The 22,059-nt window shown below is 52.1% G+C and overlaps 1 protein-coding gene across 4 annotated transcripts in view; it reads right to left on the bottom strand.

Annotated features, from left to right (window-relative positions):
- The window catches only part of SEPTIN9 (septin 9), a 134,339-nt gene that overhangs the window by 23,663 nt on the left and 88,617 nt on the right, over positions 1–22,059 (bottom strand). Inside the window, exon 1 of one of the 4 annotated variants that reach the window (XM_075579725.1) lies at positions 10,431–10,544. The exons of the other annotated variants lie outside the window; for them this stretch is intronic. The gene's annotated coding sequence lies outside the window, so the exon portion shown is untranslated. Of the gene's footprint in view, positions 1–10,430; positions 10,545–22,059 lie in introns of those variants that run through there. 4 annotated transcript variants of the gene reach the window in all.

The raw sequence follows: 22,059 nt of genomic DNA, 5'->3' as shown, positions 1-22,059 counted from the left end.
ACATACTTATCAGTGTATACCCTTGGGTAATAAGTATAAAAGAAATAAGTCAAAACCAATGTGGCTAAATAAACAGGTAGGGGAGGAAATGGACAAGAAGAGGAAGGCGTTTAGATTCTTTAAGTCAGAAGGGACAGAGACATCGTATCAGAATTATAAGGAATGTAACAAAAATTGCAAAAGGGCAATCAAATTAGCAAAAATGGATAATGAAAAAAGAATTGCAATAGAAAGTAAGATCAATCCTAAAAATTCTTTAAGTACCTTAATAACAAAAAAATGAGAAAAGAAAATATAGGACCATTTCAGTGTGATATGGGTAGGCAGATTGTTGGAGATAAGGAAAAAGCTGAGGTATTAAACAAATTCTTTGCCTCTGTGTTTACCAGAGAAAAATCAATTTCAATAGTAGTGCCGCAGGAGGAAGCCACAACCTCCATATTAATGAACAATTGGTTAACTGAGGAAGAAGTTCCTAGGCGGCTTGATAAAATTAAAGTAAATAAGGCACCTGGCCCCGATGGCATACACCCAAAAGTTCTCAAGGAGTTAAGTTCACTAATAGCCAAACTATTATATTTAATATTCAAGGACTCCATTTCCACAGGCTCAGTACCACAAGATTGGCGTAAAGCAGATGTGGTGCCTATATTTAAAAAGGGAGCTGGATCACAACTGGGGAATTACAGACCTGTAAGCCTGACTTCAATAGTGGGGAAACTACTTGAAGGTTTATTACGGGATAATATTCAGGAATACCTAATGGAAAACAAAATCATTAGTAATAGTCAACATGGATTTATGAAGGAATAGATCATGCCAAATTAACCTTATTTGTTTCTTTGAGGAGGTAAGTAGGAATTTAGACCAGGGTGGAGAGACTGGAAATTTGGGGAGGTAAATGGCAGATGAGGTTTAATATAGATACATGTAAGGTTATGCATTTGGGAAGCAAGAATAAACAGGCAACTTACAAATTAAATGGGGATTCCCTTGATGGAGAAGGATTTAGGAGTGCTTGTAGACAGCAGGCTTAGCAATAGTGCCCAAAGTCAGGCAGTAGCTGCAAAGGCGAACAAGATCTTATCATGCATTAAACAGGCAATGGATGGAAGGGAAGTAAACATAATTATGCCCCTTTATAAAGCATTAGTAAGACCACACCTTGAATATGGCGTACAGTTATTGGGCACCACTCCTTAGAAAATACATTATGGAACTAGAGAGAGTGCAGAGAAGAGCCACAAAATTAATAAAGGGGTTGGACAATCTAACTTATGAGGAGAGGCTAGCTAAATTAGATTTATTTACATTAGAGGGGGGGGGGCAGGGACACTTGGGTGGGAGGGGGGGGGGGGCAGGGACACTTGGGTGGGAGAGGGGGGGCCAGGGACACTTGGGTGGGGGGGGGGGGCAGGGACACTTGGGTGGGAGAGGGGGGGCCAGGGACACTTGGGTGGGAGAGGGGGGGTGCAGGGACACACAGACAGACACAGTTTTGGGACAGCATGGAGAGCGGCTGTAACCGCTGTACCTGGGAGATCGTTGGCTGAAGAGGATGACGATATATAGGTACATATTATACATACGCAGGGGAAATCCCAGGCACCTAAACATTCTCCTAGAGCCGGTGTTTAAGGCTACTGCTAGTCATGTGACCTCCCTTCTCTGCAGGGGCTTCTGGGAGCTGTACCCCTGCGCCTCTCTAATAGTACAGTATTTAGTGGGAGATAAAACTACAAGTCCCAGAAGCCAATGCGTAAAAGGCCATGACCCCCCAGGGGTCAGCCAATCAGTGCAGAGCTTTGGTAATCACGCCCCTTCCTCACATGTGCTTTAGATCAGGGGAGCGCAAACTTTTCCTGCTGCGCCCCCCTGCCCCAGATTCGCGACCCCCCCCTTCCTACCTGCAGCCGCGTCAGATGACGCTCCGGGGTCACGTGATGTCAGGTCACGTGAACCTGCGGCGCTATTTGACGCAGCGTTGTCATGGAGATGCGTCACAACGTCTGAATCCCGGTACGTTTTCTTGTTGAAGAGGCCTGACACGATCCCCCGGCATTTAAATGAAATGCCAGGGGGGAAGAGCGCGGGACCTCTGCAACCGCTGGCGACCCCCCACACCCCCCGGACAAATCTCCCGCCCCCCAGTTTGCGCACCCCTGCTTTAGGGTTTGTCCATGCTGCTGAAGACCATGGGGAGGCAGCAGGAGCGGGCGCGCGTTGTGTGAGATATCGGTTTAAAAACTGATTTTTCTGCGCGATGGCAGGTCACGTGAGCGGTGACGTCACAGACTCCCCCCACGCCGCGTCTACAATGGCCTGAAAAGGCACCCGCTTCACGCGGGTGATGTCACGGACGCGCACGCCTCCGCGCAGAAGAAGGCTGTATGTACGCAGCCTTAGAATTCACATTATATACATTGTAACACTAAAATACACAGCAGCTATGGTAATTTCCCAGGGGGTATATAGATACACACCAACTATTGTAACTTCCCAGGGGGTATATAGATACACACAGCAGCTATTGTAACTTCCCAGGGGGTATATAGATACACACAGCAGCTATTGTAACTTCCCAGGGGGTATATAGATACACACCAACTATTGTAACTTCCCAGGGGGTATATAGATACACACAGCAGCTATTGTAACTTCCCAGGGGGTATATAGATACACACCAACTATTGTAACTTCCCAGGGGGTATATAGATACACACAGCAGCTATTGTAACTTCCCAGGGGGTATATAGATACATACACCAGTTATGGTAACTTCCCAGGGGATATATAGATACACACAGCAGCTATTGTAACTTCCCAGGAGGTATATAGATACACACAGCAGCTATTGTAACTTCCCAGGAGGTATATAGATACACACAGCAGCTATTGTAACTTCCCAGGGGGATATATAGTACACACAGCAGCTATTGTAACTTCCCAGGGGGATATATAGATACACACAGCAGTTATAGTAACTTCCCAGGGGATATGTAGATACACACAGCAGCTATTGTAACTTCCCAGGGGGATATATAGATACACACAGCAGCTATTGTAACTTCCCAGGGGGTATATAGATACACAGCAGCTATGGTAACTTTCCAGGGGGATATATAGATTGATACAATAGTTTGTGTGTAACTGTCCAGGGATACACAGATACACACAAAGCAGCTATTAGTCAGAACCCCATCACATACACATACATACATTGTGTATAATGTATATATTACACAATTTCTCTTTTTCTGCACGTACGTGCGCATCTGTAACAGATGCGCACAGCCCCTGACGAGAGGGGTGCTGTCACAGCCAGCACTTAAAATGTTGGCTCCTAAAAATTCAGGCTGGCCCCTAAGTTTGTAATATTTATGTATACACTTTATTTTTTAAACTGTGCTACCAGCTGAAGGTCCCGAGTTTTACTTAGTAAGAACCGTAGATCGACAATCGGAGTGTGTGTGTGTGTGTGTGTGTGTGTGTGTTTTCCCATTCACATACCCCCAGCTTCTCGCCTGGTATTATATGTAACAAGGCCCTGTGCCAGTGACATTGGAGCCCCTCACTGCACTACCAGAGTTACTGATCCGTGCACGCTGCAGCCTTTACAGCTGCAACCCCCCCCCCCCAGCCCCCTACATGAGCTTCACGCCTCTTCGTATCTGGCCCCATTTTAACCACCCGGACACTTAATAAATCGCCAACGCACGTATCTCCCGACCGGAGCGTGCGATTTTAAAACCAAAACCCGCGTTGGAAGAGGCACGAAGAAACCATCAGCAAACAAAACCCGCGACCGACGCGGACTGCGACCTCTAACCCCTTCACTACCACGCCACGGGCTACAGAGAATTGGCCCCCCTGCCAAGGCATCGGCAGCCCTGAAAGGGTTCGGAGGGGGGGTTTATAGTCCCCAGATGGTTTTTGTCCCCCTCCCCCCCAATTAAAGTCATTGGAAGGCGCTGCTGACACATTTATAGCCGGGGCCCCTAGTTAAGTGAAAGAGGAAGTTTGGGCCTTTAACCGGCAGACAGTTTGGGCAGGAATGCAGCGATATGCAGGTCAGGGCGGGAGGTGCAGTGTATGCAAGAAAAAGCACACAAAAACCCTTTAGCGTTGGAGGGGCGGCCGAGAATACAGGAAGAGTTTGATTACGTCGAAATGTTCCGCATTCGAGGCGCTCTGGCTTTCCCCCCGTTTGCCCGCCGGCGATTACGGTAATATTTATTTCTCTTCCTATAACGCAGCGCGGCGTCAAGAATCCTGCAGGGACACGGAGGGTCCCTGCCCCGAAGAGCTTACAATCTCATTTTGAAGAGCGACTCGCCCCCCCCCCCCCCTCAGGAGAGCGGATACTGGGATTTGAAACGGGTTCACTGCCTCTGCGTGGAGGCCATTCCGCGCGCCCACTACTCTTTCAGGCGCAATGAAAGAAGTAGTGATCCCGTGTGCGCGTGCGTACGCACACACACAAATCTGCAACATAGGACGTGTAATCCCGAACTCTTTCAGTTTTTATTCTCTCGGACAGTTGTATTGGGGTTAAGTTATGGTGCTGGTGGTGTGTGGGGGGGGGGGGGGGGGGGGGGCGGGTAGAATCCAGAATGGGACATATTAAAGACCCCCCCCCATTCCTTTACCCTAATTCTACCGCACCCCACTGAAGCAGCTGCTGCTCTGATGCTGCCATGTCTTCGATTGCAAGCTCCTCGGGCAGGGACCTCCATCCTAAGGTCTCAGTTTGTCATACAATGTTATCATCCTCCCACGTCGTACTGCGCTCCGGAATACGGTGACGCCATACGCAATACAAAGTATACACCCATCAGCATCTTCTTTCTGCAGGGAACCCCCTTACCATACAAGGCCCCCACATCCTGACAGGTGCGTGTCACCCCTAACCCAGGGTGTGAATGGGTTAATAGGGGCAGTTCCTGGGTCTCTCACCCTGACAAAACGATAACATTGTTACCGGCCAGCTTAACCCTTCCCATGCCAGCGAGCACGCCAGACCTCTCTGCTAGTGCTCCGATTGCAAGCTCTGCGGGGCAGACTCCCATCATCCACTGATGGCGCCCACACGTTTTACACCTACCCCGCCAACAGCTAGCGCTTCGGTCTTGTCCCACTTCAGAGGTCAGAAAAGCAATATTTTCTCTCAACCCCCCCCCCCCCCCCCCCCAAACAGATGCAAACTGCCCTACCTGGCCGCCATGCCCTGCCCGTCTCCCCTCCCCCCTGGCAGGGAAGGGGTTAAGGGAAAGCGTAGCTGTTATATCCTGCCTTAGAAGAGGCGGCACATGTCCCTTGCCAGATTAGAGAGATTAGGGAGGGGGGGAGGGGGAGAGAAGACGCAGCAGCAGCTCACCCCCCACAGAACAGGAAACCGATTATATGTATATACATGTATATTCCGGGCACGTCGGGGGCGGGGCGGGAAGATAACACCCCACACTTCTTTATAGGATCCCACAACACCCCCCCCCCCCTTTAACCCCTCTGGTGCCAGAGGAAGCGTTCAACGCACTGCAGGGTAACCCAACACCCTGCAATCTATGGCAGCACTATTGAGATGGGTTACCTTTTGCATTAAATCATGATACAGTGTCCCCTCGGGGCAGGGACCGGCTCCCTATGGTCTGTATTATGTTGTCTTACAACTTTATCATTTTCCTCCACCCCCCACATTGTACTGCGCTACGGAAAATGCAGGCGCCACGCAAGAACTATAACCGCCGTAACTGCAGGAGGCGGGCGACAGGTTCTAATTCCAAAGGGGGGGTCCGAATATAAGGCTAAACTTGGTGTCAAAACAGCCACTGAATTCTTTCTTCTGCGTTGGTTTATTAACGCGCCTGCGCAGTATTCCCCGCGTGTGCGACAGGATTCGTGCGGTTAGGAATTACATACGGGTCTGTAGCGCAGGTGTGTGCACAGTCCCACAATCATTACGTGTATAGAGATAAGTGAAGTCAACAAATAAGTATATAAAACATCTCTATATTGTGCTGCTCAAACTCTGAGAACCCCACACTGGACACAGGGACACAGGGACACAGGGACACAGGGACACAGGGACACAGGGACACAGGGACACAGGGACACAGGGACACAGGGACACAGGGACACAGGGACACAGGGACACAGGGACACAGGGACACAGGGACACACTTTAATGCAAAATCGTATGTATTATTTATGCTCGTTTATTTGTAAAGCACCAACATATCCCAGCGCAGTACGACGGTGGCACAGAGATATGTATATTACACATACTGTACAGAGGTGCATACCAAATAATGCAGATGCAGGAGGTAATGAGGGCCCTGACCGGAGAGCTTACAATCTATGCATCATAAAGCAGGGCAGTTTATTGCCATATACCAGAGACATGCGCGCCCTCATAAAAACAGAAGTGCGTAATATATATATATACAGCATACAGTTGTATTTGTGTGTGTGTATATATATATATATATATATATCTCAAATGGAACTATTACTGTGTGCTCATTCTCACGTCTTAGACAGGTCTGCAACCCCGCCTTTCACCATTATCACCCAGCACACAGTGCTTCCACTGCAGCAAGGGATTCTGGGAAATGACATGCAATTATATATATATATATATATATATATATATATATATATATAGTTTATCACATTCTAGCCACAAACGAGCCAATTAAGAACTGAAAACTGACACATTTCTCCGGCAGTGCAGCGACGCCATGATAACACGCGACACATACGATCAGCGAAATAGCTGGGACTCATTTGTGGAGTTCGCCGATTCCCAAACGAAGTAATCGGGGTACGTGCCCCAGCCGGGCTGCTGGGGTACAGTTTACTTCCTGCCCAAAGCAAATATGGCCGTCCCAATAAGCCTGTAGCTTGGGGGGGGGGGGGGGGGGGTTCCACATATTATTTAGGATATTTCCGCTATCTCGCGCCGGGCTATGGATCGGGACACAGCGCTATTACAGCCGCCCGAGTCTCCCTCGGCCGACTGACTGACCATCCATCTGTTGCTGCCCTTTATAACTCCGCTCTCCTTACAACACGGTCATCTCCGTCATTCTTGGACCGGTGCTCAACTTCAGTCCTGCAGACCCTCCAACAGGTCAGGGTTTCAAGATATCCCAGCTTCAGCACAGGTGGCTCAATGAGTCCCTGCTTCAGCACAGGTGGCTCAATGAGTCTGTCTGCGCTGAAGCAAGGATATCCTGAAAACATGACCTGTTTGGGGGGTGAGGGGAGATCTTGAGGAACCCTAATGAACCCTTCCATAAGCAGTGTAGATTTCCTGCACTGGGGGGGACCCCGAGTTTAGTACAATATTTGTACGTTACATGGCGGTGACAGTGTACTCTGCGCTGACCAGAGAATATCCGCAATGATTTCCTGCCCTTCTGAGCCGCATCAAACCGCTGGACCATTAACCCCTCGTTGGCTCTGCCATTAAACGGCCATTGTGCAGGAATAGGGTTGAGGGGACCCTATTACACAGTATTGTACAGCCCTCACCTCCTCCTGCGCTGAAGCACGTGGTGGCTCCGATACAACATCCTTCACAGGTGTGCAACTCAGCCAGCAGCGAACGCATTGCACTATTGGCGGTTACGAACCCTTTCCAGGCGGAAGCGCAAATGCAGAAGCTGCCAAACCCCAAAGTCACGACTGGGGGACACTTAACCCCTTGGTTGCCACAAGGGACTGCAAAGGTGTTGCGACCCCTCTGAAAAGCAAAAAGGGTTGCCCTGGGCATTACAAGCTGGGGGTGAGGGGGTGTTATACCATTCCCCCCCCCCACCACCACCGGTGTTACTGCTTAACTTTCGATATTGACAGCCTTGCAGCACATCTGGAGTTGGGTGACCACGCGGTGACACCAGCCTGCGCGGCGGCTCACCTAACCCCCACGGTTGCCCGTTATATAAGAGGCTCGGGCGCTCTCCCAGTACCGCTACGTCTTTATATAAAGGGCCCCTCCCAGCCTATGGCTGGGGCAAAACTCGTCACCCCGGGGCACGGGAATGGTTATTTTAACCCTGTGTGCTGTAGTGTGGTTATGCAATGGCAACCAAAGGGTTAAGTCTCTGCTCATGTCATATATATGGGGGGGGGGGGGGAGATAGCCCTGCACAATATACAATACACAGGGAGGGGGGGATAGCCCTGCACAATATACAATACACAGGGGGGGGGGGGAGATAACCCTGCACAATATACAATACACAGGGGGGGGGGGGGACAATAGCCCTGCACAATATACAATACACAAGGGGGGGGGGGACAGCCCTGCCCAATATACAATACACAGTGAGGGGGGATAGCCCTGTACAATATACAATACACAGGGGGGGAGGGATAGCCCTGCACAATATACAATACACAGGGGGGGGGACAGCCCTGCACAATATACAGTACACAGGGGGGGGACAGCCCTGCACAATATACAGTACACAGGGGGGGGGGGACAGCCCTGCACAATATACAATACACAGGGGGGGATAGCCTTGCACAATATACAATACACAGGGGTGGGGGGGGGGGGAGAGATAGCCTTGCACAATATACAATACACAGGGGTGGGGGGGGGGAGATAGCCCTGCACAATATACAATACACAGGGGGGAGATAGCCTTGCACAATATACAATACACAGGGGTGGGGGGGGGGAGATAGCCTTGCACAATATACAATACACAGGGGGGGGGGAGATAGCCTTGCACAATATACAATACACAGGGGGGGGGGAGATAGCCTTGCACAATATACAATACACAGGGGGGGGGGGGGAGATAGCCTTGCACAATATACAATACACAGGGGGGGGGGGAACAATAGCCCTGCACAATATACAATACACAGGGGGGGGGGGACAGCCCTGCCCAATATACAATACACAGGGGGGGGGGGACAGCCCTGCCCAATATACAATACACAGGGGGGGGGGACACAATAGCCCTGCACAATATACAATACACAGGGGGGGGGGCAGCCCTGCCCAATATACAATACACAGGGGGGGGGGGCAGCCCTGCACAATATACAATACACAGGGGGGGGGGGGAGATAGCCCTGCACAATATACAATACACAGGGGGGGGGGGGGGAGATAGCCCTGCACAATATACAATACACAGGGGGGGGGGGGGGAGATAGCCCTGCACAATATACAATACACAGGGGGGGGGGGGGGAGATAGCCCTGCACAATATACAATACACAGGGGGGGATAGCCTTGCACAATATACAATACACAGGGGGGGGGATAGCCTTGCACAATATACAATACACAGGGGGGGTAGCCTTGCACAATATACAATACACAGGGGGGGGGGGGAGATAGCCTTGCACAATATACAATACACGGGGGGGGGGAGATAGCCTTGCACAATATACAATACACAGGGGGGGGGGGGGGATAGCCTTGCACAATATACAATACACAGGGGGGGGGATAACCCTGCACAATATACAATACACAGGGGGGGGGGGATAACCCTGCACAATATACAATACACAGGGGGGGGGATAGCCTTGCACAATATACAATACACAGGGGGGGGGGATAGCCTTGCACAATATACAATACACAGGGGGGGGGAGATAACCCTGCACAATATACAATACACAGGGGGGGATAGCCTTGCACAATACACAGGGGGGGGATAGCCCTGCACAATATACAATACACAGGGGGGGATAGCCTTGCACAATACACAGGGGGGGAGATAGCCTTGCACAGTACACAAGGGGGGGATAGCCGTGCACAATACACAAGGGGGGGATAGCCTTGCACAGTACACAAGGGGGGGATAGCCTTGCACAGTACACAAGGGGGGGATAGCCTTGCACAGTACACAAGGGGGGATAGCCTTGCACAATACACGGGGGGATAGCCTTGCACAATACACGGGGGGGATAGCCTTGCACAATACACGGGGGGGATAGCCTTGCACAATACGCAATACACAGGGGGGATAGCCTTTCACAATACACAGGGGGGGGATAGCCCTGCACAATATACAATACACAGGGGGGGATATTCCTGCACAATATACAATACACAGGGGGGGATAGCCTTCCACAATACACAGGGGAGGATAGCCCTGCACAATACACAGGGGGGGGGGATAGCCCTGCACAATACACAGGGGGGGGGGGGGATAGCCCTGCACAATACACAGGGGGGGGGGATAGCCCTGCACAATACACAGGGGGGGGATAGCCCTGCACAATATACAATACACAGGGGGGGATATTCCTGCACAATATACAATACACAGGGGGGATAGCCTTCCACAATACACAGGGGGGGATAGCCCTGCACAATATGCAATACACAGGGGGGATATATAACACAGCCCCTCCCCCAGCACAGGATAGAGGGGACACAAAGGGATGAGACTCACCGCGGGCAGCGCGCGCTGTGCGGGATCTGCTGCACTGTGCCTGGGACTGCGCTCCGCCCCGCCCCCTAGCGCGTCACACAGCCCCGCCCCCTGCAGCGCGCGCTGTGCGGGATCTGCTGCACTGTGCTCCGCCCCTAGCGCGTGACACAGCCCGCCCCCTGCAGCGCGCGCTGTGCGGGATCTGCTGCACTGTGCCTGCGCTCCGCCCCCTAGCGCGTCATACAGCCCCGCCCCCTGCAGCGCGTCACAGAGCCCCGCCCCCTGCAGCACGCAGTGTGCGAGATCCTGCAGCTACCGTGTGCCTGGGACAGCGCGTCACACAGCCCCGCCCCCTGCAGTACGTCACACAGCCCCGCCTCCTGCAATACGTCACATGTTGCACAGGGCTCGGCCCCGCCTCTATGTCACAAGCATATCTATATACAGTACATACATGTAAGGGGGGGTGGTGTGTGTGTGTGTGTGTGTGTGTGTGTGTGTGTGTGTGTGTGTGTGTGTGTGTGTGTGTGTGTGTGTGTGTGTGTGTGTGTGTGTGTGTGTGTGTGTGTGTGTGTGTGTATGTGTGTGTGTGTGTGTGTGTGTGTGTGTGTGTGTGTATATGTGTGTGTGTGTATGTGTGTGTGTGTGTGTGTGTGTGTGTGTGTGTGTGTGTGTGTGTGTGTGTGTGTGTGTGTGTGTGTGTGTGTGTGTGTGTGTGTGTGTGTGTGTGTGTGTGTGTGTATATATAGTGTGTGTATATATATAGTGTGTGTGTGTGTGTGTGTGTATATATATATATATAAAAAAATATCACTTGGGAGCACATTCCCATCTCAGACAGGTCTGCAATCCTGCCTTTCAACCATTATCCCCAGCATATAGTGCTTCCACTGCAGCAAGGGATTCTGGGAAATTACATGCAAATGAACACACAACGCCACCTTTTGCTTCAAATCCATTTTGACATGGAACCCTTATAATCTTATGCTTGCTGTATTGCGCAGCTTTTCAGCGCAGCCTGGGTTAAAGCGCAGAGCCAGTAACCTGCTCACAGACAGCTATTTTTATTTTTTTTGGACAGTGATAGTGATCACTCCAAAATAACCGTGCCTCATGGTCCACAGAGGTTGCCAGGTGCTCCCTACTTGTGACTATCCTCTCCGGAGATCGGTCCAGTCCTTGATGTGCCCCCAGTGTGTCTTCAGCCACCTAGACTGGCGTGTTACATGGAGTCTTTCTCCGGAGAATCAGTCTCCTCCTCCTCTTTCCCCTCCTCGGCCTGAAGGCCAGGCCGGTGGTTCCGAGTCCACTCGGGGCGAACCCCACGTAATCTTTTCTCTCCGAAGAGAGCGGGGCGATTACAGACCGTCGCAGTCTTCACTCTCTCCGAAGAAAGCCCGGTGACTAATAACCCAACGTGAAAAAAACGCACAAACAGAATTCATGGTGCCGAGTGCTTGTGCTCTGTGCAAGGCAGTGCAAAAAGTGCTCAAACTAAGGCCAGGTCCTCGGTGCCTTTGCCCGTGCGGAGGCGCGTGCCGCCGTGACATCACCTGCTTTTGGCCATGGTATGCGCGCCGTCCTTGGGCGTATCTAGGGGTGTGCCAGTCACGGAGCTGCCTGTCGCGCGGAGAAATCAGATTAACCGATTTCTCACGCAACGCGCGCCCCCTCCTGCTTCCGCGCGGACGCGAACACTGCCTTAAGGCAGTCTGTGCACTCAGCACAGTCTGCGGTCCCATGGCCCCAGCCTCAGCCCTGTCCCGGAGGCCAGGGGGGATTCAAACAAACCTGTGCGTGCTCCGGCCAGAAGGCCAGGGAGATGCTCAGTGGGAAATAATAAGGGTCTGTGCCATCCAGATGTGCAGGTACATGGTGACCATCACAACCCGAAGGGGCAGCGACCAGTGTACCCCACCAGGTTTACCATCCCTGGGGTACAACGAACTAAAAAAGCCTGGCCTTACTGGTTCCGTTTCCCGGGCAATTTGACCATCGAATCAAGTGAATTTCTACAAGGTCCGTCCTTGGAAGGTCAGAGAAGCGATAGCCAAGCAGCTGTTTCGGCCATTTAGGGTCCCGTCAGTGTGAGGCTGGTTGTACTGTCTTTGCCATTTGAAGCTTGGATAGGTAACCACCACACATTAGTTAAGTTAGGGTGGGTAAAAAATAAAAAAAAAATTACAAAACAAATCCTCCACCGTAAAGCATATAGCAAATGGAAATATTACTGTATGCTCATCTGCATGTCTTAGACAGGTCTGCAACCCCGCCTTTCACCATTATCACCCAGCACACAGTGCTTCCACTGCAGCAAGGGATTCTGGGAAATGACATGCAAATGAGCACACAGTAATATTTCCATTTGCTATATGCTTTACGGTGGAGGATTTTTTGGCACTTTTTTTACCCACCATAACTTAACTAAAGTGTGGTGTATACCCATCCAAGCTTCAAATCGCAAAGCCAGTATAACCAGCCTCACAGTTGAGTGCCGTCTCTGTTCTACAATGGCCATTTTTTTTTCTTGCGATGAGTCCAACCCAACGCCATATTAATTTCTTCCCCCTTGTGATGATGTCACAGACTTTGGTTGGGTTTCGCACCCATTCGTTCATTTCCCTGTCTCTTCGGTTACTACCCAGCATGCATCTCTCCATACTTCTCTACCTTGTACATGTGACACAAATTTAAATCCAGAGAATTGCGAAGGGATGTGTATCATTTCCGACAGACACGCGTCTTCGGAACACGCACATTTTCTTAACAAAATGGCGCTCTACGCTGCGTATATTGCAGACTAATGCTCGGCAGGCCCCTCTTGCATCAAAAGTGTCATTAATGCTAATATACAGAGACAACGTTTGCCCTTTATTCTGCTTTCTGGGGAATAAAAAACACCGCATTTAAGAGAGAAGTTTCCGGTGGGGATGACTTGGATTCGGCTCCCAAATCTGGCGCCGTCCTGCATCCCAGGGCAGAGAGTCCCGCGAGAGTCACTGGATGCTTGTCATGCCGTTTCTCGGGGACTCTGGTATCGGAGCTGGACAGCTGGACAGCTGGACAGCTGGACAGCAGATGTCTGCACCATGGCCCCTGTGTGAGATACCCGGCTTCGGTTCCCAGAAAGCAGCCTCTGCCCTCCGCGGCACACTCTGCTATTCCAATAATAAAACACCACACACACCAACCCACGCCTGTAGCATCCTCTGCTAATTCAGCAAGAAATGACCACAGCATTATTTACCACTCGGGCACAATGAGATAGAGTGCAAGCTCTTCGGGGCAGGGGGCTCGTTGCACCTGCAGAATTGCACTAATTGTGCTATAAATAACATTTAATATTGCGAGACATTAAGTAAGTTATGGCGGGTAAAGAAAAGTGACAAAAACCCTCCACCGTTCGGAGTACAGCGAATAAAACCCCACGTGTGCGCAGTCACGCGTGCCGTTCCCCATTATCTCTTAGCGTACACTGCTTCCTCCGCAGCCAGGGATTCTGGGTAATGACATGCAAATGGGCACGCACAGTGTGTCAATCTTTGCTTCTTGTCCAGTGTAACACGAACCCCTATAAGCTTCTGTCTGCAGCGCTGTGAGAATGAGTGTGCGCTTCTCCAACTAATACCGTATGTGCTATATATATATATATATATATATATATATATATATATATATATACACACACATATACACACACACACACACACACACACACACGATCTCGGATTTAACCCCGTCCCTGCCATTGTCCTGGTAGCATCAACGGGGTGAAAAAGGAAAAATCCTGGGGATTGTTTAAGGCAGCAGTGATACTTAGGGGTTTGCCTTCAAATTCAAGATATTTAACTCTCCTTTTGTCCCCAAAATCAAACCCCAAACAGAACCAGAGTTTATATTATTAAAGCCCGATGTGCGCTGCAGTGAGTCCAATGATGCAGCGATAGGAGTAACACAGGCTGAAGGGGTGACTCAGGGGAGCCTGGTTCAATTCCCGGTCTCAGCTCCTTGTGACCTTGGGCAAGTCACTTTATCTCCCTGTGCCTCAGGCACCAAAATCATAGATTGTAAGCTCTGCGGGGCAGGGACCGTGTAAATATACTATTACTGTATATGTAATTGTAAAACGCTCCGAGTCCCATTGAGAGAAAAGCGCTCTACGAAATAAAGTTATTAAATAAAAGAGGCGTGAGAAGAATTCACAGGGACACGTGTTTCCATTTAATACTCAGATCAAAGGCCGCGAAACGCACGGGGTCAGCACAGGCGGTGTGTCGCGTCTCTACATAAATATACACTTTCCATGCCTAAAGTTTGCACAAGATAAGCCTACACAATCTGGCTCTTTGTAACACAGCGGCTGGCACCGGGCGGGTGCTGCTGGCATCGGGCTTGTTTATAAAAACTGCCCCCACTAGAGGCAGAAAGAGAAACGTCTCACTGTATACACCCCCCTGCCCCAGGACAGGGGAAGAATGGGAGTTATGTTCCTGGATCGCTTGCTGGGAGGAGGAGGAGAGGGGTGGGGGTCCCAGTGCATTCTTCACAATCCTAGCTGAATTCTTTGCACTGTGTACCCTGTGCCAATGTGCCAGCGTGTGCTAACAGGAAGGGACCCGCTGCTCTGTCATTCATCCGGGTTGTCAATGCAGCACAGAGCAGTGTGTGTGTGCACACAATCTGTGTGTGTATATATGCAGTGTGTGTGTATGCACAATCTGTGTGTGTGTGTATATATGCAGTGTGTGTGTGCACACAATCTGTGTGTGTATATATGCAGTGTGTGTATATGCACAATCTGTGTGTGTATATATGCAGTGTGTGTGTGTGTATATACACAATCTGTGTGTGTATATATGCAGTGTGTGTGTATGCACAATCTGTGTGTGTGTGTATATATGCAGTGTGTGTGTGCACACAATCTGTGTGTGTATATATGCAGTGTGTGCATATATGCAGTGTGTGTATGAACAATCTGTGTGTATAAATATATGCAGTGTGTGTGTGTGTATGCACAATCTGTGTGTGTTTGTATATATATATGCAGTGTGTGTATATGCACAATCTGTGTGTGCATATATAGTGTGTGTATATGTACAACCTGTGTCTGTATGCACAATCTGTGTGTGTATATATGCACAATCTGTCGGTGTGTGTGTGTGTGTGTGTGTATATGCAGAGTTTGTGTGTGTGTCAGTAAATGTATGATATAGATATATATATATATATACACACACAAATAGAAACAATTCATCCCACGTAAAGCACTCTGGTGTAAACAAGTGTATACATACACACACACACACACACACACACACACACACACACACACACACACACACACACACACACAGGGGTAGGTGGGGCATTATTACGTGATATTCTGCGTTATCGCTGTCATTGAATCCTATGGACAGTCTGCGTGATCTGTCGCTAATATAACGCTTGCTACACCTGTACATTGTATCAGTCCTCCCTTACCTGCTGCATCTGTCTGTCCTGGTTTGATAAACAGAATGACATATGTAATATCTAGAACTCTGTACCCTCCCCCCCCCCTTGTACCACGCCACGGAATATGTTGGCACTTTACAAATAAACGATAATATACATATAAATATATATACTTAGTTACGTTATGGTTGGTAAAAAAATGCAGCAAGCATCACCTTGTAGGGGACCATGTCATATGGTTTTGAAGCAAAAGGTGGCACTGTGTGCTCATTTGCATGTCATTTCCCAGAATCCCTTGCTGCAGTGGAAGTGCTGGGTGATAATGGTGAAAGGCGGGGTTGCAGACCTGTCTTAGACACGCAAATGAGCATACAGTAATATTTCCATTAAATATATATACATACACACAGTGGCGGATTTCGAAATTCACCGCCCCGTGGCACTTACATACGCCGGCCGTCTCCTCTCTGCCGCCCTCCTTCCGATTCGCAGCGGACGTCACCAAAGTGACATCACGCGGCGTCACGTTGCCATGGTCACGTGACGTCATTTGACACCGCGACGTCACGTTGCCATGGCGACACCACGTTGGTGACGTCCGACGCTACGAATCGGAAGGGGGGGGGCAGAAAGGAGACGGCAAGGAGGCGCCCGGCGTATGTAAGTGACTTCCCATCAGACTCGAGCGCGCGGCAAATGTATAGGGGGGGGCGGACATTTTTGCCGCCCTAGGTCCGGGCCTAATGGAAAATCTGCCACTGTATGGGTGTATATATATAAAATATATATATATATATATATGGCATTCCTCTGGGACTGCAGGGGTTAAACAGCGTTGTGTGCTGATATTCACAGGCAGTATATCGTCTGATGTCCCTTCTGGCCCTTATTCCCATGACTGGAACATCCCCCAGCCTCTCGGTGTGCTGGGAGAGTAGGAAAAGGAAAGATTGTCAGCGCAGATCAGACAACATCAGCTAATCTCTGCCTCCCCTATGGCTCATATGCGGCAGGTAATAGGGGCTCTCCGAGCAGAGATACCGGTGACAGGGAAATAGGGGGGGGGGGATCTTATTCTAAAACTGATTTACCCATTTATTGCCAGACTTGCAATATCTCTGGCACCGAACCAGGACACACTTGAGAGCGAGAGGTAAACCCTGACAGTATGTTCCCCGGTACGACAGCTGATAAATAAACCCGTTCGGATGAATCCAAATGATTTGACCATCTTCCACCCTCTATCCCGAAGTTCCCCCCCCCCGTACTCAGCTCCGCGCCGCCACGGAAGAAGCCCCCCACCCTGACGCTGGAGGGTTGGGGTTGTTCTCTCTTCCTATTGTATGGGGGTTTTCTTCCTCGCTCGTTAGTGGAGGATAGCAATTATTCCCATATGTGTGGGGGTCGAAGAGGGGAGGCGGGCGAGGCTGGCCCTGGGGTGTTCCCAGTAAAGAGGAGGAAGAGGGGAGGCGGGCGAGGCTGGCCGCGGGGTGTTCCCAGTAAAGAGGAAGAAGAGGGGAGGCGGTCCTTCTCTCAGGACAGCACAGGGTTAACACTGGGCAGGTACTGTCCGTGGCACACTCCCATGTACAGCCTGAGAGGGGTTTCTGGCTCACACTTACCACCAGAAGGGGGAGGCTGAGAGAGGGTGGGGGAGGCTGATAGAGGGTGGGGAAGGCTGAGAGAGGGTGGGGAAGGCTGAGAGAGGGTGGGGGAGGCTGAGAGATGGTGGTGGAGGCTGAGAGAGGGTGGGGGAGGCTGAGAGAGGGTGGGGGAGGCTGAGAGAGGGTGGGGGAGGCTGAGAGAGGGTGGGGGAGGCTGAGAGATGGTGGGGAAGGCTGAGAGAGGTTGGGTGAGGCTGAGAGAGGTTGGGTGAGAATGAGAGGGTGGGGGACCCTGAGAGAGGGTGGGGGAGGATAAGAGGGGCTGAGAGAGGCTGGGTGAGGATGAGAGAAGCTGGGTGAGGATGAGAGAGGTTGGGGGAGGCTGAGAGAGGGTGGGGGAGGCTGAGAGAGGGTGGGGGAGGCTCAGAGAGGGTGTGGGAGGCTGAGAGAGGGTGGGGGAGGCTGAGAGAGGGTGGGGGAGGCTGAGAGAGGGTGGGGGAGACAGAGAGGATGAGGGAGGCTGAGAGAGGGTGGGGGAGAGGCTGAGAGGCTGTGGAGGCTGTGAGATACTGTAAGAGGCTGGGGGAGGCTGGGTTGGCTGTAAATGGCTGGGAGAGACTGTAAGAGGCTGGGGGAGGCTGGGTTGGCTGTGAGAGGCTGTAAATGTTTGGGTGAAACTGTAAGAGGCTGGGGGAGGCTGGGTTGGCTGTAAATGGCTGGGGGAGGCTGTAAGAGGCTGGGTTGGCTGTAAATGGCTGGGAGAGACTGTAAGAGGCTGGGTTGGCTGTACATGGTTGGGGGAGGCTGTAAGAGGCTGGGTTGGCTGTAAATGGCTGGGAGAGACTGTAAGAGGCTGGGGGAGGCTGGGTTGGCTGTACATGGCTGGGAGAGACTGTAAGAGGCTGGGTTGGCTGTACATGGCTGGGAGAGACTGTAAGAGGCTGGGTTCCCTGTAAATGGCTGGGGGAGGCTGTAAGAGGCTGGGGGAGGCTGGGTTCCCTGTAAATGGCTGGGGGAGGCTGTAAGAGGCTGGGTTGGCTGTAAATGGCTGGGAGAGACTGTAAGAGGCTGGGGGAGGCTGGGTTCCCTGTAAATGGATGGGGGAGGCTGTAAGAGGCTGGGGGAGGCTGGGTTGGCTGTACATGCCCCCCCCGTACTCAGCTCCGCGCCGCCACGGAAGAAGCCCCCCACCCTGACGCTGGAGGGTTGGGGTTGTTCTCTCTTCCTATTGTATGGGGGTTTTCTTCCTCGCTCGTTAGTGGAGGATAGCAATTATTCCCATATGTGTGGGGGTCGAAGAGGGGAGGCGGGCGAGGCTGGCCCTGGGGTGTTCCCAGTAAAGAGGAGGAAGAGGGGAGGCGGGCGAGGCTGGCCGCGGGGTGTTCCCAGTAAAGAGGAAGAAGAGGGGAGGCGGTCCTTCTCTCAGGACAGCACAGGGTTAACACTGGGCAGGTACTGTCCGTGGCACACTCCCATGTACAGCCTGAGAGGGGTTTCTGGCTCACACTTAGCACCAGAAGGGGGAGGCTGAGAGAGGGTGGGGGAGGCTGATAGAGGGTGGGGAAGGCTGAGAGAGGGTGGGGAAGGCTGAGAGAGGGTGGGGGAGGCTGAGAGATGGTGGTGGAGGCTGAGAGAGGGTGGGGGAGGCTGAGAGAGGGTGGGGGAGGCTGAGAGAGGGTGGGGGAGGCTGAGAGATGGTGGGGAAGGCTGAGAGAGGTTGGGTGAGGCTGAGAGAGGTTGGGGAGGCTGAGAGAGGGTGGGGGAGGCTGAGAGAGAGTGGGGGAGGCTGAGAGAGGCTGTGGGAGGCTGAGAGAGGGTGGGGGAGGCTGAGAGAGGTTGGGTGAGAATGAGAGGGTGGGGGACCCTGAGAGAGGGTGGGGGAGGATAAGAGGGGCTGAGAGAGGCTGGGTGAGGATGAGAGAAGCTGGGTGAGGATGAGAGAGGTTGGGGGAGGCTGAGAGAGGGTGGGGGAGGCTGAGAGAGGGTGGGGGAGGCTCAGAGAGGGTGTGGGAGGCTGAGAGAGGGTGGGGGAGGCTGAGAGAGGGTGGGGGAGGCTGAGAGAGGGTGGGGGAGGCTGAGAGAGGGTGGGAGGCTGAGAGAGGGTGGGGGAGAGGCTGAGAGGCTGTGGAGGCTGTGAGATACTGTAAGAGGCTGGGGGAGGCTGGGTTGGCTGTAAATGGCTGGGAGAGACTGTAAGAGGCTGGGGGAGGCTGGGTTGGCTGTGAGAGGCTGTAAATGTTTGGGTGAAACTGTAAGAGGCTGGGGGAGGCTGCGTTGGCTGTAAATGGCTGGGGGAGGCTGTAAGAGGCTGGGTTGGCTGTAAATGGCTGGGAGAGACTGTAAGAGGCTGGGTTGGCTGTACATGGTTGGGGGAGGCTGTAAGAGGCTGGGTTGGCTGTAAATGGCTGGGAGAGACTGTAAGAGGCTGGGGGAGGCTGGGTTGGCTGTACATGGCTGGGAGAGACTGTAAGAGGCTGGGTTGGCTGTACATGGCTGGGAGAGACTGTAAGAGGCTGGGGGAGGCTGGGTTCCCTGTAAATGGCTGGGGGAGGCTGTAAGAGGCTGGGGGAGGCTGGGTTCCCTGTAAATGGCTGGGGGAGGCTGTAACAGGCTGGGTTGGCTGTAAATGGCTGGGAGAGACTGTAAGAGGCTGGGGGAGGCTGGGTTCCCTGTAAATGGATGGGGGAGGCTGTAAGAGGCTGGGGGAGGCTGGGTTGGCTGTACATGGCTGGGGGAGGCTGTTAGAGGCTGGGGGAGGCTGGGTTGGCTGTACATGGCTGGGAGAGACTGTAAGAGGCTGGGGGAGGCTGGGTTGGCTGTACATGGCTGGGAGAGACTGTAAGAGGCTGGGGGAGGCTGGGTTGGTTGTACATGGCTGGGAGTGACTGTTAGAGGCTGGGTTGGCTGTACATGGCTGGGGGAGGCTGTAAGAGGCTGGGTTGGCTGTACATGGCTGGGGGAGACTGTAAGAGGCTGGGTTGGCTGTACATGGCTGGGGGAGGCTGTAAGAGGCTGGGTTGGCTGTACATGGCTGGGGGAGACTGTAAGAGGCTGGGGGAGGCTGGGTTGGCTGTACATGGCTGGGGGAGACTGTAAGAGGCTGGGTTGGCTGTACATGGCTGGGGGAGGCTGTACATGGCTGGGGGAGGCTGTAAGAGGCTGGGTGACACTGTAAGAGGCTGGGGGAGACTGTAAGAGGCTGGGGGAGGCTGGGTTGGCTGTACATGGCTGGGGGAGGCTGTAAGAGGCTGGGGGAGGCTGTAAGAGGCTGGGTGACACTGTAAGAGGCTGGGGGAGGCTGGGTTGGCTGTACATGGTTGGGGGAGGCTGTAAGAGGCTGGGTTGGCTGTACATGGCTGGGGGAGACTGTAAGAGGCTGGGGGAGGCTGGGTTGGCTGTACATGGCTGGGGGAGGCTGTAAGAGGCTGGGCTCTCAGGAAAGACCTCTGACACATGTGAAGTCATTCCCCGGTCCCTATCTCAGGGCTCTCCTTGCAGAGGAAGTGAGTTCAGCCAGAGTTTGTGCAAACACGCCTTGCTCCCACTACTCCCAAAGCCACCTCCACGAGGTCGCCATGGCAACCTGGACTGTGCTGGGCCGGGACCAGGACCAAGGGGCGGAGGATAAGAGAGAGAGGGGAGAGAGATAAGAAAGGAGTGCCAGTGAGAGAGAGAGATGGGGGAGGCAAGAGAGAGAGAGAGAGAGAGAGAGAGAGAGAGAGAGAGAGAGAGGGGAGAGAAGTGCAAATAGGGGGAGAGAGGAGAGATGGTGTGGGAGGAGAGGGAGGTAGAGAGAGACAAGGAGGCTGGTGGGAGGAAAGGAGGGAGAGAGAGGGGGAGAGAGAGAGAGAGAGGGAGGGAGAGAGACAGAGAGAGGGAGAGACAGAGAGAGGGAGAGAGAGACAGAGAGAGAGGGAGGGAGAGAGAAAGAGAGAGGGAGAGAGAGAGACAGAGAGAGAGAGAGAGAGAGAGGGAGAGAGGGAGAGGGAGAGAGGGAGAGAGAGAGGGAGAGGGAGAGAGAGAGAGGGAGAGAGAGAGGGAGAGAGAGAGAGGGAGAGAGAGAGAGAAGGCAAATAATACGAAGGAGAGCTAAGATTAAAACTCCATTCATTATAATGGGCCTGAAACCTTCCTTAGACAGGGGAAAGCGGCCTCACAGCGTATTAAAAACACAAAACCAAAGAGAAAGTAAGAAATCAGCGTAACTCGTTTCCTTAGAACGGTTCAGATCTCCTTATTTTACCCACGTCCGCCCTGCGCAACAGGAAAACCCCAATCACACGCCTCTTGTGCTGCCCTTTTATCTGTTTGGCTAATTACGGTCCCAGGGCAGGGAGACACCGTGTCACCAGGATCAGCGAGGGAGTGCGGCAGGGAGACACCGTGTCACCAAAGCTTTAAGCTTTTCACTGTAACATTTGAAGAATTGTCGACATTAGATGGTGAAGAAAAAAGAATCAAAATCAACGGTGAATATTTGAGTCGCCTACAATTTGCAGACATTGTTATTTTTGCCACAAGTCCAGGAGACCTCCAGCGACAAATTGGAGAATTCGCCAAAGCGAGTAAGAAAGTGGCCCCCGTATGAATCT

The sequence above is a fragment of the Ascaphus truei genome, chromosome 22, assembly GCF_040206685.1.
Source record: "Ascaphus truei isolate aAscTru1 chromosome 22, aAscTru1.hap1, whole genome shotgun sequence".
Lineage (NCBI taxonomy): Eukaryota > Metazoa > Chordata > Amphibia > Anura > Ascaphidae > Ascaphus > Ascaphus truei.
The sequence above is the reverse complement of the archived record's forward strand: the minus strand, read 5'-3'. Positions and strand labels throughout refer to the sequence as shown.